Consider the following 19,509-nt stretch of genomic DNA (forward strand, 5'->3'; position numbering starts at 1 on the left):
CTTTACAATTATTGAAACAGTTGATATCCCAAGGCGAAATTGAAAATGGAGTGAGCTGAAACTTTCTCCACTTGCCAAAAACCTAAAATATAAAAGAAAAAAATAAGTGTATAAAAATTATTAATAAACAAGATAATATACAAGGTACAGTATATCAATTGGACGCAATTTTAGTGCACCCCTACATATATTAGTTTGGTCAAGATTTTTTTTGTGGCCAATGTAATTTTTAAAAAAATTCAACAATAAATGTTTGTTCTCCATGGCGAACAATATTCATCACAGTTCATAAATCTTCAATGACGAGTATATTGATTCAAACTTTTCCAAAACAAGATGTATAATTACAAAAAAAATAGATGAGCATCAATTGGGCCCAAAACACTTTGTACAGTGATCCCAGAAAGTACAGTGATCCCAGAAAAAGTAGATTTGGATTAAAAAATGTATGGCTTCACACTACCAAACAGCAGCTTTTGAAAATTTAGACCAAATATTGGTATAATATGTAATAAAGTATAAACTTTACCTTATCGTCAACAATAGGCGTTCTGCTGGGGAAACACAGCGACGGAAAGTGGTGTCTTGCCTTTGAATGTGAGGTGACACACGTTGTAGAAGATCATCGAAACTTTCTACCGTCATCCGTAAATAGGTAAAGAATTTTTCTGGATAATCCCTCAATTCAGGAAATAGAGTTTCAAAAACTCCCCTTCTTACTCTTGCAGAGGTTATTGGATGCACCCAATAGCGACGCGTTTTACGTCGCCTGGCTTGAAGACGTCTTCTCCATCGTGAAACCAGAATTAAAGCCTGAAATCCAAAACGAATATGGTCCGGCATCATCTTTGCACTCTGCTGAAGGAACTTCTGAGTGGTAAGTGAACTTTGCTGGTCTTTTATAGCCAGTTGTAGTATTTGCTTTAACAGATTGCATCTTTTTGTGACCTTCTCTTATCTTTTATAGACAGTTTTAATATTTGCTTAAAAAGATAGCATCCTTAATCTCTAAATTTAAACGCCGGATCCGTCTTTCCGTCTAAAAACGGAAGCAAACGGAATAGACGGATCAGCTTTTTAGACGGATCCGACGGACGGATCCGTCGAAAATTGACGACTGAAGGAAACTGAACGACGGATCCGGCTTTTCTAACAGTCGACGGAAGGACGGATCCGTTGCAGTAAAACTGTGCGGCGGTATGCGTTTTGTCGGATCCGGTGGCCAATTCCGGCGCCGGAACTGTTTGACGGATCAGTCTGCCGCAAGTGTGAAAGTAGCCTAACTTGGTTTGCAGTTTGCAGTATGCAACTGCTTATGATCTGGTATTCGCAGTTCGCAGTTTGTATGCAATTTGTATGGAATCTGGTTTGTATGCTTGCAATTTGTATTTGCAATTGTATGGTTGCAATTGGTGGAACTGTAAGTAAACACATACACTCACCTAAAGAATTATTAGGAACACCTGTTCTATTTCTCATTAATGCAATTATCTAGTCAACCAATCACATGGCAGTTGCTTCAATGCATTTAGGGGTGTGGTCCTGGTCAAGACAATCTCCTGAACTCCAAACTGAATGTCAGAATGGGAAAGAAAGGTGATTTAAGCAATTTTGAGCGTGGCATGGTTGTTGGTGCCAGACGGGCCGGTCTGAGTATTTCACAATCTGCTCAGTTACTGGGATTTTCACGCACAACCATTTCTAGGGTTTACAAAGAATGGTGTGAAAAGGGAAAAACATCCAGTATGCGGCAGTCCTGTGGGCAAAAATGCCTTGTGGATGCTAGAGGTCAGAGGAGAATGGGCCGACTGATTCAAGCTGATAGAAGAGCAACGTTGACTGAAATAACCACTCGTTACAACCGAGGTATGCAGCAAAGCATTTGTGAAGCCACAACATGCACAACCTTGAGGCAGATGGGCTACAACAGCAGAAGACCACACCGGGTACCACTCATCTGCACTACAAATAGGAAAAAGAGGCTACAATTTGCACGAGCTCACCAAAATTGGACTGTTGAAGATTGGAAAAATGTTGCCCGGTCTGATGAGTCTCGATTTCTTTTGAGACATTCAAATGGTAGAGTCCGAATTTGGCATAAACAGAATGAGAACATGTATCCATCCTCTGATGGCTACTTCCAGCAGGATAATGCACCATGTCACAAAGCTCGAATCATTTTAAATTGGTTTCTTGAACATGACAATGAGTTCACTGTACTAAAATGGCCCCCACAGTCACCAGATCTCAACCCAATAGAGCATCTTTGGAATGTGGTGGAACGGGAGCTTTGTGCACTGGATGTGCATCCCTCAAATCTCCATCAACTGCAAGATGCTATCCTATCAATATGGGCCAACATTTCTAAAGAATGCTATCAGCACCTTGTTGAATCAATGCCACGTAGAATTAAGGCAGTTCTGAAGGCAAAAGGGGGTCCAACATCGTATTAGTATGGTGTTCCTAATAATTCTTTAGGTGAGTGTATATATCTAGTTCAGTATACAGTTCTAAACACAATACTAACAATATGAACATTACATTATATAACTGTTTTAAATACCTATATTGGCCTTTTGTTCCCATAAAACTCAGCTCTCAGTGGAGTGAATGTTTCTTCAGCTCCTGTCTCTGGTGAATAATGATTCTAGCAGCAGGAGCTGGGGGAATTCCCAGACAGGCTGTCTGTGAGGGTGGCTGTAATTGGTGAAAACTCTTGCTATGTGAGAAGCTAGCTGTGATTGGTCTAGACTTCTGCCCAGCAACAACAGATTAACACTATGCTTTCTGTTGTTTTTGCTGTGTCACTGAGCTTACCTTACGCTATAAAATTAATCTTAAAGGCATATTATCTTTTTCTGCTTCAGTGAACACAAAATATAACAGTTATATGACATCCAAAATATGATGTCACAGTAAATAACTCTGCTTTTGTCTTTAACACATAAACATAGTGTCACGGAACCATGAACCAGACGTACAACAAGAGATAAGAGAAAATAAGAAGGCTTTATTGAAAATAAAGCTGTAAAGCAAAAGTCCAAACGGATGGTGAAACCGAGCAGAGTCTTTGCGAAGCCAGAGGTCAGGAACCAGAAGGGTAGTCAGACGAAGCCAGGATCAGGAACCAGCAGGGTAGTCAGACAAAGCCAGGATCAGGAACCAGCAGGGTAGTCAGACGAAGCCAGGATCAGGAACCAGCAGGGTAGTCAGACGAAGCCAGGATCAGGAACCAGAAGCAGCAGCAGTCTTAGAAGCATGTGAACACAAGAGGACCAAGCAAGGAACTGAAGCCACAGACCTCCTATATATATGAGCTAGGCATCCAGCTCCTCCCAGTGGGAAGGAGGAGCCGCAGGGTGGAAGGCTACAAGAAACCCAGAAACCAAGATGGCCGCCAGCACATGTCAAACGAAGGAGAACAGCAAGAAGGTAAGACCATGACAGTACCTCCCCCTCAAGGGCCCCTCCTCCGCGGAGCACAAAACGGTTTCTGAGGGAAGCGTACGTGGAAGGCTCGGAGCAAGGCAGGAGCATGGACATCTGCGGAGGGAACCCAGGAACGCTCCTCTGGACCATAACCACGCCAATGGACCAAAAACTGCAACCGACCGCGGACCAGGCGTGAGTCCAGGATATTGCTCACCTCATATTCCTCACGATTGCCCACTTGGACCGGACGAGGCCGAGGAACCGAGGAAGTGAAACGATTACACACCAGTGGCTTCAACAGGGAGACATGAAACACGTTGGAGATCCGCATGCCAGGAGGAAGCGCAAGGGCATAGGCTACCGGGTTTACCCTGCGAAGCACTCGGAAGGGACCAACAAAGCGAGGCGCCAGCTTGGGAGTCTGCACTCGAAGGTTGAGGTTGCGGGTGGACAACCATACACGGTCTCCGACCTGGTAGGAAGGAGCAGGCGCTCGTCTGCGATCAGCCTGGAGTCTCTGGCGCTGCGCAGAGACCTCAAGGGACTTCTGGATCTGTACCCAAGAAGCACGTAGGACGGAAAGGTGATCCTCCACAGCCGGAATATCCTGGGGAGAGAATACCTCCGGTAACACGGCAGGTTGGAACCCATAATTGGCCATGAAGGGAGACGTCCCAGAGGAAGAGTTCACCGCCGTGTTCCTGGCAAACTCAGCCCAAGGCAGGAGGTCAACCCAATTGTCTTGGTGGTCGGAGACATAGCAACGAAGGAATTGCTCCAAGGCCTGATTGGATCGTTCTGCGGCCCCATTGGACTGAGGGTGGTAGGCCGAGGAGAAGGAGAGATGAATCCCCAACTGGGAGCAAAAGGCGCGCCAGAACCTGGACACAAACTGACTCCCCCGATCCGACACAATCTCCTTGGGCAAACCGTGCAACCGGAAGACCTCCCTGGCAAAAATCGTGGCCAACTCTTGTGCAGAGGGTAACTTCTTGAGAGGAACACAGTGGCACATTTTGGAAAACCGATCCACAATCATGAGAATGACCGTATGGCCTCGGGATGCAGGGAGGTCCACAATGAAATCCATCCCCAGGTGTGACCATGGGCGCTCCCCGGTGGCTATGGGTTGCAGAAGGCCCAACGGAAGGTGCCGAGGGGACTTACTCTGGGCACAAACGGAGCATGCCGCTACATATGCGGCGATGTCGGAACGTAGGGAAGGCCACCAGAACAGACGTGAAACAGCCCAGGACAGCTGATTCTTTCCAGGATGCCCCGCGGTCTTGGAGTTATGGTAGGTTCGCAACAACCGAGTGCGCAACTCCTCAGGCACAAAACATCTGCCGTTGGGTCTCCCAGAGGGAGCACCAGATTGAGCCGCCAAAATCTGCTCACCCAGGGGAGAGGTCAGGCTGGTGCGAATGGCGGCCAGGATCTGATTCGGAGGTATGACCGAAGTCGGAATCGACTCCTCCCTGGACAGCTCGGAGTACTGCCGTGATAAGGCATCCGCCCTGATCTTCTTGGAACCGGGTAGGTAGGAGACCACGTAATTAAAACGTGACAAGAACAGAGCCCATCTGGCCTGACGTGGTGTCAATCTCTTGGCCTCAGAAAGGTAGGTCAGATTCTTGTGGTCCGTCAGGATGAGAACCGGAACCACCGAACCCTCGAGCAAGTGCCTCCATTCTTTAAGGGCCTGCACGATGGCCAATAACTCCCTGTCACCAATCTGATAGTTGCACTCCGCGGAAGACAGTTTCCGGGAGTAAAACCCACAAGGAAGCAGAGGACCCTCTGGTGTTCTACGCTGAGACAGAAGGGCGCCTACTCCCGTCTCAGACGCGTCCACCTCGAGGACAAAGGGCAACCCAGGGTTGGGATGCGACAGAATCGGAGCCGACACAAAGGCTGACTTTAGGGCCTCAAAAGCTCGGATGGCCTCGAGCGGCCAGACCTGGGAATTACTGCCCTTCCTGGTCAGATCCGTGAGAGGCTTGGCCAGCATGGAAAAGTCCCTGATGAACTTCCGATAATAATTGGCGAAGCCCAAAAAGCGCTGCAGGGAACGAAGACCACTGGGCTGGGGCCACTGTAAGACAGCCGAAACCTTCTCAGGATCCATGGAGAACCCCTCAGCGGAAATGATGTAACCTAAGAAGGTTACCTGGGATCGGTGAAATTCGCATTTCTCAAGCTTACCGAACAGCTTGTTCTCTCGTAACCGTTGCAACACTCGTCTGACATCCAGAATGTGGGCCTCCATGGATTCAGAATATACCAAGATGTCATCCAAATAGACCACCACACACTGCTGCAACAGGTCACGGAAAACATCGTTGATGAATTCCTGAAAGACTGCGGGCGCATTGCACAACCCAAAGGGCATAACCAAGGATTCATAATGACCGGTCCTGGTGTTAAACGCGGTCTTCCACTCATCGCCCGCCTTGATCCTTACCAGGTTATATGCCGCCCTCAGGTCGAGTTTGGTAAAGACCGTGGCCCCTTTAAGGCGATCGAACAGCTCGGAAATCAAGGGTATCAGGTAAGCGTTCTTGATCGTGATGCGATTGAGACCCCTGTAATCGATGCAAGGCCTCAACTCACCGCCCTTCTTTTTCACAAAGAAAAATCCAGCCCCTGCCGGGGACGAAGATTTGCGAATGTGTCCGCGTGAAAGCGCCTCCCTCACGTACTCCTCCATGGCCTCATTCTCCGCTACCGACAGTGGATAGACTTTGCCACGAGGAGGAACGGCACCAGATTGTAACTCTATGGCACAATCGTATGGGCGGTGCGGAGGTAGGGCAACTGCGCGCACCTTATCGAATACATCCCGGTACTCCTCGTATTCAGGAGGCAACAGAGAGTCCGAGGAAGTACACAGCAACTTGACAGGCCCATGGATGCAACTAGCCCCACACTGCGGTGACCACGAGAGGATCTCGACCGATCTCCAATCGAAAGTCGGATTATGCTTCTGGAGCCAGGGGTACCCCAAGACCACCGAGTAGTGTGGAGACGAAATAACCTGGAGGCAGACCGACTCTCTGTGAACGGCACCAATGGCTATCCCCACTGGAAGGGTCTCATGAGTCACGTGTGGCGGCAGAAGGGGTCTGCCGTCTATCGCCTCAAGAGCCAGTGGGGAACCTCGAGCCTGCAGAGGAATGGAATTGGCGGCAGCAAACACACTATCAATGAACAAACCACCAGCACCAGAGTCCACCAACGCCTGGGTCGTCACCGAGCCCCCGACCCAGGAGAGGACAACAGTGATCAGTGGTTTGTCAACACGGGAAACCGGGGACGAGGAGACTCCACCCAAGATCTGCCCCCGACAGGATCTCAGGTACGAGCGTTTTCCCGGAGGGTTCGGACATGCCAACCGAAAATGCCCACCGAGACCACAGTACATGCATCGGGCCTCGCGTCTCCGGAGTGCCCTCTCCCCCTCGGACAGGCGAGCAAACCCCAGCTGCATGGGTTCACCCCCAGACAAGTCATCCCCAGGAGGCGTGGGAGGAGAGGGAGGCACGGGTGGGACAGCAAACGTAGGCACCAATCTGTTAGAAGACCTCCGCAGGTTCTCCTTAAAGGAAGGTCTCTCCCTGAGTCTGGTATCAATCAAATTCAGGAAAGAAATAAGAGACTCGAGCTCAACTGGTAGGTCCTTAGCTGCAACCTCATCCTCCAAGGCATCCGAGAGACCATGAGAGAAAGCAGCGACCAGAGCCTCATTATTCCAGCCCACCTCTGCTGCCAGGGTACGAAACTCAATGGCGTATTCAGCTACGGATCGTGAACCCTGTCTGATGGACATAAGGAGCTTCGCAGCAGAGGCAGCACGAGCCGGCACATCGAATACCTTCCGAAGAGAAGCAACAAAACCGGAAAACTCGGCAACCACCGGATTGTTGTTCTCCCATAAAGGGCTGGCCCAGGCCAAGGCCTTGTCCGAGAGCAGCGAGATCAAGAAGCCCACCTTTGATCTCTCAGTAGGAAAGGCATGTGGCAGCAACTCGAAATAAATGCCCACCTGGTTAAGGAAACCTCGGCACTGAGTTGGCTCTCCCCCAAAGCGCTGTGGAAGAGGGGCAGAACCGGTCATACCCCGAAACACCGCAGGCGCAACAACAGGTGTCGGGGTAGACTCTGGCGCAACAACCGGAGCGGCAGTAGGAGCGAGCCCAGGAGCGACAACCGACCCATCGGCAACGGGAGCGAAATGAGCCGTGCGTTCAAGCAGGGTTTGCAACGCCACAGCGAACCGACCCAACAGGTGATCCTGCTGATCAAGTCTGGCAACCAGCGTGGGTAGCGAGGATGGCCCTGTACCGTCAGAATTCATGGCTTGGTTCTAATGTCACGGAACCATGAACCAGACGTACAACAAGAGATAAGAGAAAATAAGAAGGCTTTATTGAAAATAAAGCTGTAAAGCAAAAGTCCAAACGGATGGTGAAACCGAGCAGAGTCTTTGCGAAGCCAGAGGTCAGGAACCAGAAGGGTAGTCAGACGAAGCCAAGATCAGGAACCAGCAGGGTAGTCAGACGAAGCCAGGATCAGGAACCAGCAGGGTAGTCAGACGAAGCCAGGATCAGGAACCAGCAGGGTAGTCAGACGAAGCCAGGATCAGGAACCAGAAGCAGCAGCAGTCTTAGAAGCATGTGAACACAAGAGGACCAAGCAAGGAACTGAAGCCACAGACCTCCTATATATATGAGCTAGGCATCCAGCTCCTCCCAGTGGGAAGGAGGAGCCGCAGGGTGGAAGGCTACAAGAAACCCAGAAACCAAGATGGCCGCCAGCACATGTCAAACGAAGGAGAACAGCAAGAAGGTAAGACCATGACACATAGGAACTGTATTAAGGCTATTGGCAGGTCCAGCTGCATAAACATACAAGCTATATTAGCAACCTAGGACAGGTCTTAGCTGGCCAGCTACACAGCATAACTCTAATGATGACGTATAAAATGTAATCATCTTTAGTAATATATCCATAAGGCGTATGCAGGATCTGAAGTTCAGACAAAACAAAAAAAGCAGACAAGTGGATGATGCCCCTGATAACATATCCACCAAAGAAGAAGTGGAACAAGTGATATTGAAGTATGATCATGTGGGCTGGAAATGCAGTGGCCATGATCTGGTCAAAACATGCAGCTTCAGTTAAAGAGGCCCTTAACAAAAAAAAGGTGACCAAATTCAGATTTGGCAGGTGTTATCTCCACTGCACTATTAATAATGGACCATAGCACGACTACAATATAAACTTGTGCACCATTCTGATAGAAAGTATATAGAACAGCGCACAAGTTATCCATGCCTGGTGCATTATGAAAGCAATGTACTACGCTGTGTCAGTATATAAAATGTTCAATGCAAACTTACCATCAAGTATGATCAGTTGAATATAGAAAGCGCACTTTTAAGAAATGTTTGTGAAACATCTGATATTACTCTACATACACTAAGCAAAAATATAAATGCAACACTTTCGGTTTTGCTCCGATTTTGCATGAGCTGAAATATTTTCTACATACACAAAAGACCCATTACTCTCAAATATTGTTCTCAAATCTGTCTAAATCTGTGTTAGTAAGCACTTCTCCTTTGCCGAGATAATTCATCCCACCTCACAGGTGTGGCATATCAAGGTGATTAGACAGGATGAATATTGCGCAGGTGTGCCTTAGACTGCCCACAATAAAAGTCCACTCTGAAATGTGCAGTTTGATCACACAGCACAATGCCACAGATGTCGCAACGTTTGAGGGAGCGTGCAATTGGCATGCTGACTGCAGGAATGTCTACCAGAGCTGTTGCCCATGCAATGAATGTTTATCTCTCTACCATAAGCCATCTCAAAAGGCGTTTCAGAGAATTTGGCAGTACATCCAACCGGCCTCACAACTGCAGACCAGGTGTAACCACACCAGCCCAGGACCTCCACATCCAGCATGTTCACCTCCATGATCGTCTGAGACCAGCCACCCGAACAGCAGCAGCAACAATCAGTTTGCCTAACCAAAGAATTTCTGCACAGAAACCGTCTCAGGGAAGCTCATCTGCATTCTCGTCGTCCTCATCGGGTTCTGGACCTGACTGCAGTTCATCTTGAGTGGACAAATGCTCACGTTCGATGACATCTGGCACGTTGGAGAGAAGTTCTGTTCACAGATGAGTCTCGTTTTTCACTGTTCAGGGCAGATGGCAGACAGTGTGTGTGGCGTCGTGTGGGTGAGCGGTTTGCTGACGTCAGCGTTGTGCATCGAGTGGCCCATGGTGGCGGTGGGGTTATGGTATGTGCAGGTGTATGTTATGGACAACGAAAATAGGTGCATTTTATTGATGGCATTTTGAATGTACAGAGATACCGTGATGAGATCCCGAGGCCCATTGTTGTGCCATTCATCCACTACCATCACCTCATGTTGCAGCATGATAATGCACAGCCCCATATTGCAAGGATCTGTACACAATTCCTGGAAGCTGAAAATATCCCAGTTCTTGCATGGCCAGCATACTCACTGGTCACCCATTGAGCATGTTTGGGATGCTCTGGATCGGTGTATACGACAGCGTGTTCCAGTTCCTGCCAATATTCTGCAACTTCGCACAGCTATTGAAGAGGAGTGGACCAACATTCCACAGGCCACAATCAACAACCTGATCAACTCTTGATGACGGAGATGTGTTGCACTGCGTGAGGCAAATGGTGGCCACATCAGATACTGACTGGTTTTCTGACCCCCCCAGTAAGGCAAAACTGTGCACATTTCAGAGTGCCCTTTTATTGTGGGAAGTCTAAGGCACACCTGTGCAATATTCATGCTGTCTAATCAGCACCTTGATATGCCACACCTGTGAGGTAGGGTAGATTATCTGGGCAAAGGAGAAGTGCTCACTAACACAGATTTAGACAGATTTGTGAACAATATTTGAGAGTAATGGGTCTTTTGTGTATGTAGAAATTGTTTCAGATCTTTGAGTTCAGCTCATGCAAAATGGGAGCAAAACCAAAAGTGTTGCGTTTATATTTTTGCTCAGTGTATAATATTCTTCACACACAATTCATTCTGAATTTCCAGAACGAGGTTGCTTACAAGATTTGGTCAAAAAGGATCTTGTTAAACTTAGTAATTCCGTGGCTCACAGTACCAAGATAAACCTGTTCTGATCTTAAAAAGGACCCATAACCTCTCCTGACAGGTCTGTTTTAGTAACTACTCATATTCAATGACAATTCTTATGATTCTGGCATCTATTCTTATGAATCTATGTTGTGTCTTTCCTTTATTATTCATTTGTGAATATATCTTAAAAATCACAGAAAAAAATACAAAACATCCTGCACAATATGATAACTAAATATGCGGATGTCCATGGCTACATTTTGTGACACAGTGAGAGATTTGGTCTGGAAAAACAGGTATTTTCCTCCCAGCATGTGCTGCTGGGCTGATTTATAGCCAGGTGAGGTCAAATACTGGACGGGATTTTAAGTGCCGGTCAGGGTTTTGGCAGCACCTGGTTATCCTTAATAGGTAGCTGGGCTCAGAAGCCATGTCTTTGTGTTGGGATCTGGGAGCCTTGTGTCTAGATGAAGGCTTGCTACCTGTTTGGCGTGAAAACAGGTTGGTGCTGCTATGAGCAAGGACTCTTTGAGGCAGAATTGCCGCATAGTGTGAATTACTACCAACACCGCAAGGTGACTTTTTGTTTGAATATGACTGCTTGTTTTGTCACTTGCCTAAGTGTGAATAAAACACTGAACTGGTTGATCCAAAGAGCTTGTTGTTGCCTCTATACTGCATCTGCTAATCCTGTCTACTAGAGCGAGTCACCACAATTGGTGGAGGATGCATGCATCAGCAGTGAGGCTGGCGTGATCGCTGATATTTTTGGTTTCTGCATTTTTCAGGCACGGTTGTATGTTGTACATTAAACCAGCTGTATTATAACCAGTGCACCATGACAAAATGGAGGCTGTTGTGAAGGTCCTCATGGAGGCTAATCTGCAGCAGCGAGAGACAAAACTGCAGCAATGCAAGGCTAATAAGCAGCAGCAGGATTCTAACCAGTTGCTGCGACAATACATGATGGCTTTGCAGACAGCAGGAGCAACCCCGAGCGTCCACGATGCCTGGACCACCGCAGTCTAAGATGACCCCCGCAGACGACATTGAAACCTACCTGGCGATATACGAGAAAGTGGCCATCAGGGAAAAGCTACCCCGTGACCAGTGGGCTGAGGTCGTCGTTCCATTCCTGGCATCCGATTCCCAGCGGGTGTATTTTGTCTTGCCGGACGATCAAGCGGCCGACTACCAAAAAGTAAAGGGTGAGATTTTGGCAAGACTGGGGGGGAATGTGTTGGTCCAGGCCCAGGGCGTGCATCAGTGGGGGTTTAAGCCGGCTGAGCCTGCGAGGACCCAGTATTATGACTTACTCCACCTCTTGCAAAAGTGGCTACAGCCTGATGTGCTGAGTCCCCCGGCTATGCTGGATAGCCAATATGTTCTGGAGGGCTTTGCCATACCCTCTCCAGCACTGGATCAGTCAGTTGTCTCCTGGCAATGCCCTTGAGATGGTGGACCTGGTGGAACGCGATGAAGCTACCAGGAATCTAAAGGAGGGTTCTGTCGGGAGGGGGGTCGGCAATACCCGGAAATCTCCACCCCAGGCCCGGAGATTTGAGCCGATAAAACCCGCCCGGGATGTACCCACGGCGGACCTGGCTCCGATAGTCTGCTGGCGGTGTCAGGAGCCTGGCCATGTAAGGGCTGTCTGTACCCATCGGGTTGAGCACATGGACACTAACTATGGCTACAGTCAGTCGCTATATGCCAGGAGGCTGTGTGCAACAGGTACCCCAGTGTCTCTAGATCACTTGTACCAGGTGGAAGTGGAAGACACTCCGGCGGAAGCTCGGCTGGACTCAGGGAGTCTGGTGACCCTAGTAAGGGCTACCCTGGTGCGGTCCACTGAGTTTACTGGCCGGAAAGTCGGGGTGATGTGCATCCACAGAGACTTAAAAGACTACCCCACTGCGCTGGTGTCTCTAACCATGGAGGCCGGTAAAAAGATCCACGAGGTGGCTGTCGCCACAAATCTACATTATGAACTTATGATAATGAGAGACTTCCCGGGCTTCCCGACACTGTGGCCTGCTATGAGAGTGACTGATACCTATGAGACAGGGGTAACCCTAGCAGAGTGGCCCGGCTCAGGGGGGAGACCAGAACCCTGGGAACCTGAGACCGAAGGGCCAGCAGTAGGGGTGACCACCACTTCGGTGGAAGAGGGGGAGACAACCCCGCTAAGTGTGATGGTGGTAGACATGGAGGACTTGCCGCCGGGTCCTGAATTAGCAGACCTCAATGTCTCCGGGGATAATTTTGGTACCGCCGAACGTCGGGACCCAACCCTATCCCGCGCCTGGGAAAATATGTAAATAGTAGATGGTGAACCACAACAACCTGGGGCAGAGTCAGTGTTTCCCTGTTTTGTGGTTCATCAGGATGTGTTGTATAGGGTAAACCAACTACAGGGTGATCCTATTGAGCAGTTGGTGGTCCCTGAAAGGAATCCATGTTCTTTTTTATGTCAAAACCAATTCTGCTTTTTGCTGAAGTTTTGTTTCTCTGTTAGGAACTAACTCTGATTGCTGTGAAACTAATTGCTGTAAAGTTTCTATTCTCTGTAACCCTGAATCTTATCTCTTTGGCAGTTGGCACTACTCCCGGACAATATTCCTAATATGGAAGTTCCGTTTTTGTTTCTCTTTTTCTGTCTGTAGAATAAAACGTGTTAATATGATAGGTTGAATACATAACTTACGATGATATGCTAATAAGGGGGGTAAAGCCCCCTCTATATAACCTGTATGCATTAAAAATAAACCTCAGAGTGTTCATTCAGTACATCACTGTTGTGTCTTTTGTTACCTACTGAGTGAAGCGCTCTCCTGACGTCAGAAAAGGACTCAAACCAAGCCGATACTAGAAGTTTGGTGCCAGGGGTACCAAGCGGGACGTTGAGATTCCTATCAGTTTGGGGGCTCGTCCGGGATCAAGAAGGTTTTCCTCGTGTTCGGTAAGAAAGGCATCTGTTATTGTCCTCTGGCCGATCCGAGAACCACGTCTCGATCTAGTAAGTAGAACCTACAACTTCTAGTATAATTACTGTATCAGGGATACAGGGAACAGACTCCGGGAGTCTGGGGGAGTGACCCGGGGACTCCGGGAGTCCGCCGTGTGGATCACTCAGAGAAAATATAGTGCGCACTAGATAATATTGTCTCAGGGAGACAAGGATGGAGCTTGGTTTGACTCTTTTAAAGTTGTTTTAAAGTATAAGAATATTAGAGTTGATATAAGGATACTGTTGTCCGGGTGGTAAGTGTACGGACTGAAGTTCACTATTTGCATAGAGTTTTAAGGACATTGCATTGTTGTTTTACTGTGTTGCGGAGGTCTGCAAATTATATGTTTGATGAAACTCTCTGATATTTTGTGATCAGACCTGAGTCCTTTGCCTAGTTGACAGGATTAATTTGTCGAATCCTTAACGCTTCAGTACAGCCAGTCCTAGGAAAGTAGCATCATTAAAATATCAGACGGAATGGGGTCACTAGGGTCTAAAACAAAATTATCCAAAACCTGAGACGGGAGAAACATGCAAAGTTTATGTTGCACAGTGTAGTCCCACAAATTACTTCCTAGTTAACCCATGGGTGGATAATTTAGCTGGATGGACTGAGTCCATGCAAGCTGCTAGCCCCTTTTCCCAGGGACGGCGATAATAGCCCGTACTACATGTACATGATAAAGGGTCTTTGTCTGGGAGACAAAGAAGCATGGCCACATTTTGACCATGACCCGTCCTAGGATATGGATTACATGATACAAAGGGGTAGGGAATCCTGCAGAGTAAGTGATGTTATATGTGTAATATTATTATAGAAGACAAAAATTGTTCAATAATTTTCTTTCCCCAGCAGTGTAATGTGAGAATCCAGCTTTTAACAAGAATTATTATATATGTACAACATTAACTAAGAACACCTGGCATATAAAATGATTTGGGTTTAACAAAATGACTGTATGATTATAACATGTATATTGTCTTACAGCGACAGACCATCAGCAATTCTGGGTGTGGTGTGACTATCTGTTTCCCGGAAAGCTGTGTTTGTCTGTGCTGCAAGTTTTGGGATGAAACAAAGACAATTGTGTGATTAGGATGGAAGACAAATGATTCAGTGGAATGTGAATGGGTGTGGCTTTGAGTTGTAGTGGAGTTGAAAGTGTGAAAGAGCCCTAATGGATGCTTTCAGCAGAGCTGTGTGTGTAATTCAGTTTTTATGTGTAAGGGCGTGGTTATGAGCTGTTTTGTGAAGATGAGTACATGAAAATGAATATGAATGTGTATGGAGTACGATATTTGTTTTCATATAATATGCGCATTGAGAATTTTATTTTATTTTTCTTGGAAGTTTTTGGTTTTTATTGGTGCCAACAGCATTGATCAAGCTGTAAAAAATTTTATTATTGAAGTCAATGAAAAGTTTTTATGGGCCTTTTGTGTGTTTATGTCTGTATTGTCAGATCTGTTTGTTTCAATGTTTGAAGTTACGTGTTACATGTTAAGTGTTGTGCTTCACATCAGAGCTCTGTCCTCATGGACAGCTGGGACACTAATGACAGACAGAAGGTGGAACCACAGCGTCCGACTAAAAGGGGTGGACTTAGATGACTGAGAGTAGGATTCATGGTAGATAGCAGTCCAACCTCAAGTGTGTTAAGTAAAGATTTGTTCATTAAGCTTGACTTACAAGTGTCAGCCAAAAATCAGGGCATAAGAGTACACTCAGATCTCATTCCAATCTCTACACCAGTGCCACTGATTCTTTCAAACATACAGAACCACCCAGAACTTAAACCTACTGCCAAAAGAGAAACTCGATAGACTTAGGTCAATGATAAAAGAATTCCTACAAAAAGGGAATCCTGGAAGAGGTGATTTCACCCTACAGCACGCCTGTAAATCCAGTGACAAAGGCAGATGGTGCTACCCGCTTTGTACAGGATTTAAGGGCCATCAACAACATCATTGTGCCTAAAGCCCCTATTGTACCTGACATCACTCAATTACTATCTGCCATTCCAGCAGACGCTGTTTGGTTCAGTGTGATAGATCTGAAAAATGCATTCTTTTCTGTCCCAGTTGACAAGAAGACCAGACTAATTTTTGCTTTTTTCTTTGACAGATGTCAACTGACCTGGGGCAGAATGCCACAGGGATATGCTGATTCACCTGTAGTGTTCAGCATTGTCCTCCAAATGACTTTAAAACCATGGCACCCCCCCCCAAGGTTCCGTGTTGTTGCAATACGTGGATGATTTACTGTTGTGCAGTATGTCAGTGGAGGCCAACATTGAGGATGGTATATCACTGTTACAATGGTTGTTTGAATGTGGACACAAAGTGTCATTAGGGAAAATGCAATGGTGTAAACAGCAAGTCGAATACTTGGGGTTTGTCCTCACAAAGGGAGAAAGAAGGATCAGTCCAGGGAGAGTTCAGTCTGTAGCGGGCCTGGTCACCCCCGCTCTCCAAGAAGGAAATGCTATCCTTCCTTGGAATGATGAACTACTGCAGACAATGGATCCCAGACTGTTCCTACTATGACAATATCTTGAGGCAGGCAACACTGCAGGACAAACCTGATTTAATAAAATGGTCTTCAGAAATGTACAATGCATTTGATTATCTGAAATGTTCATTAATGTCAAGTGCAGGATTGAGCCTCCCTGACTACAAACTGCCCTTCCACATGTTTGCATGACAAAATTGTAACACCATGGCGGGTGTACTGACACAAGAACACGGAGGAAAGTTGCGTCCTTGTGTATTTTTCTCAAAGGTAATGCCCACCCCTGTTCAAGGGATGCCGGCATGTCTGTGTTCTCTTGCAGCCTGTGCTATGATGGTAGAGTTGGCAACTCCTTTCACAATGTGACGTTACACCATTTTTGCACACTACACATGATGTTGTAGGCCTACTCAAGGGCATCCACACTCAACACAGCAGGCAGCTGAGCTCATTGCACTCACTAGGATATGTATTCTACATGCTGGCAGACCTGTCACCATTTATACTGATAGTAGATACGCACATGGGGTAGTGTGGGACCATGGTATGATTTGACAGAGGAGAGGATTCACGGCAGCAGATGGTAAGGATCATGTCTCACAGGGCAATGCGCTGGCAGATAAGGTGGCGAAACGAGTGGCCAAATGCAACCCCACAGGTTTGTGTAACCATTGGGAGATGCCATGTTTGGCACCTCCAACCGCTGAGATGTCACAAATGCTTAATGATCTTCAAAGATATGCCACTGAACAGGAACAGCAAGACTGGTGTTATCCAGTATTGCAAAAAAATCCTAAGACAGGATTAGTCTGCAAAGAGGGGGTAGGATATAACAGCATTGAGAATCCTTACAGATACTCATAGGAAGGCCTTTCCCCACCCGCCCAACAATAGTGCAGGAAGGAGACCTTGATTTTATAAGGGAAGAATATGTCACCAAATTGATACAGGTACTTAATAAAACTGAGGAAAAAGTTGCTTGTAAGTCTCCATCTCTTCCACAGGAACCCACCCACCCATACAGGGTGGGGGATGAGGTAGTGATCAAAACACTGAAGAAAGTAAAATCCCAAGGTGACTTTGCATATGGCCCACCCACTACCGTGGTTGCAGTGACCAGAACAGCCGTGCTGACTGAACAGTCTCCAACTTGGATCCACGCCACTCGAGTGAAGCTTGTGAGAGCAAGAGAGGAGGCAGGAATGGAGGCAGACAGCCTTGGCCTTGAAGAAGGACAAGAGGTACTAACGGGGGCAGACAGCCCTGACCTCCAACAAGGCCCAGAGGTACTAACGGGGGCAGACAGCCCTGACCTCCAACATGATGAGCTCCTCACTCTTTTCTGGAAAATGGTTGAATGTACTGACTAAGATTGCTTCAATAATCTTGTTGATTTTACCAATTAGCAGTATGGGAGAAGTAGCCGCAACTAGCAAGGGCGGCGTAATCACCTTTTGGTATAATTCATCTAACACTCTCGTAGCTACCTACACCTTTTGTCTTTGTGATATATTGAAAACATGTTGATATTATAACTACTGTTCCAACAACTATGTAGAAGGACAGGCCTATATATGTGTAACAGACTCATACTGGGGAAAAGGTTGTGCATACTGGGGATCAGTGGGATGGAATACAGGGACAGAATGGGGATATAAACCAGAAAGCGCCCTCAAAAGGAGAAAAAAAAAATTCTAAGTCCCTTTTGACAAGAATGACACTCCTTGAGAGAGGGACGTGTTATGTGGACACCTCCTCATTGAATTATTGCAAAAAAAGGTCAGCGGAAATGAAAATTGTATTGACAATAGAAAACCCTGGTAAATATGATGAAGGAGATTATGTACTGGGATGGTACTTCCATAAAATGTGGGGAGCTGAGACTTCCCGGGTAACACAAATGTTCAGACTTAGAGATATGTATAAGTCTAAGGAATACCAACCCATCACAGGTGTCACCAAAAACCCACTAGCCCCACATATAGTTTCTTTAAAAAAACTAATGGCCATATCTGATCCCACATATGAGGATACTTTGGCCATGGAGACGGGTTTCTCTGATGTTAATTTGTGGCTGGAGTGGATGAAGTATAGTGCAGCCTCTGTGAATAAAAGTAACTGTTACATATACGGTGCTGCCAAGCCACACCTAGGTACCGTACCCCTAGTGTTACCAGAAAGTATTGAAGAATGTTTTTTGACTCTTTTTGTTAATATGTCTTATAACCACAGTGTATGTACAGAATGGAAATCAAAATACCCTCTGTTGTTAAAAAATCCTCGCCATGGGGCAGGTATCCAGGTATATCCAGGTAACTACACATGTTACAAAGGGAGTACACATGGGAGGAATGTACAGAATTTCACCAAAGGTTATTGTCACAAATACAGCAATCTGAACATATCCCTCACTCAGAACCAAGTGTACTCCATAGGAGATGTGTACTGGATCTGTGGAGATGGAAAAATAAGATCCAGATTGGAAGGTGCCTGGAAAGGTGAATGTACTCTTGCCAAAGTTTTAATGAACATGCACATTTTTACTGAATCAGATATTATAGAAAAAGGGGTGCTAAAGATAAACAAAAGAAGCAGCCCCCTTTCAAGTTTTGATCCCCATGTGTATATAGATGCAATAGGTGTTCCAAGAGGGGTCCCAGATGAGTTCAAAGCTAGAGATCAAGTAGCCGCCGGATTTGAATCAATATTTCCCATCATTACTGTGAATAAAAATGTGGATTGGATAAATTACATATACTACAATCAGCAAAGGTTTGTAAACTATACCAGAGATGCATTACGAGGGGTAGCAGAAGAACTACAAGCAGACTATAAGAAGAACTACAAGCAGAACTACAAGCAGGTGGAGTGTGCCGAATATTGACTGATCCGACCTCCTGTTGCACATACATACTAAACAATACTGGCCCCACTGGTAAGGTCACAATAGCTATAAAAAAGCTTGAAGATCTGTCAATAGAACTGAAAAAGAACTCAGGTATAAATAATCCATGGGATCAATACTTTGGGTGGTTCACAAGATGGAAACAAGGTCTCATGCAACTAGGGATTGTCATACTAATAGTAATTGTAGGTGTAGTAGCATTATGTGTTATTCCTTGAGACGAATGCTAGAAAAAGGGCTCTCTAATATGTCATTATATCAGACTACTCTACCCCAGGAAGATCGAAGCCCAGATGGGTATAAGAATTACCTAATATCATATAGAGAGAAAAAGGACAAGAAAGGAAAGAACCATGTAGTGTGATACACTAAAGGTTCTAAGAGGGGATTTGAAAGGAATCCATGTTCTTTTTTATGTCAAAACCATCTGCTTTTTGCTGAAGTTTTGTTTCTCTGTTAGGAACTAACTCTGATTGCTGTGAAACTAATTGCTGTAAAGT

General features: G+C 46.3%; 1 long non-coding RNA gene across 1 annotated transcript; it reads left to right on the top strand.

The window, feature by feature from the left end:
- The first annotated feature begins 718 nt into the window (after positions 1 to 718).
- LOC120996939 lies at positions 719 to 19,145 on the top strand. The gene is made up of 3 exons (XR_005777990.1): positions 719 to 730; positions 3,097 to 3,100; positions 18,968 to 19,145. It is a non-coding gene; the product is annotated as an uncharacterized LOC120996939 (long non-coding RNA).
- The last annotated feature ends 364 nt before the right edge of the window (positions 19,146 to 19,509 follow it).

Source organism: Bufo bufo, chromosome 4 (genome assembly GCF_905171765.1).
Source record: "Bufo bufo chromosome 4, aBufBuf1.1, whole genome shotgun sequence".
Taxonomy (NCBI): Eukaryota; Metazoa; Chordata; class Amphibia; order Anura; family Bufonidae; genus Bufo; species Bufo bufo.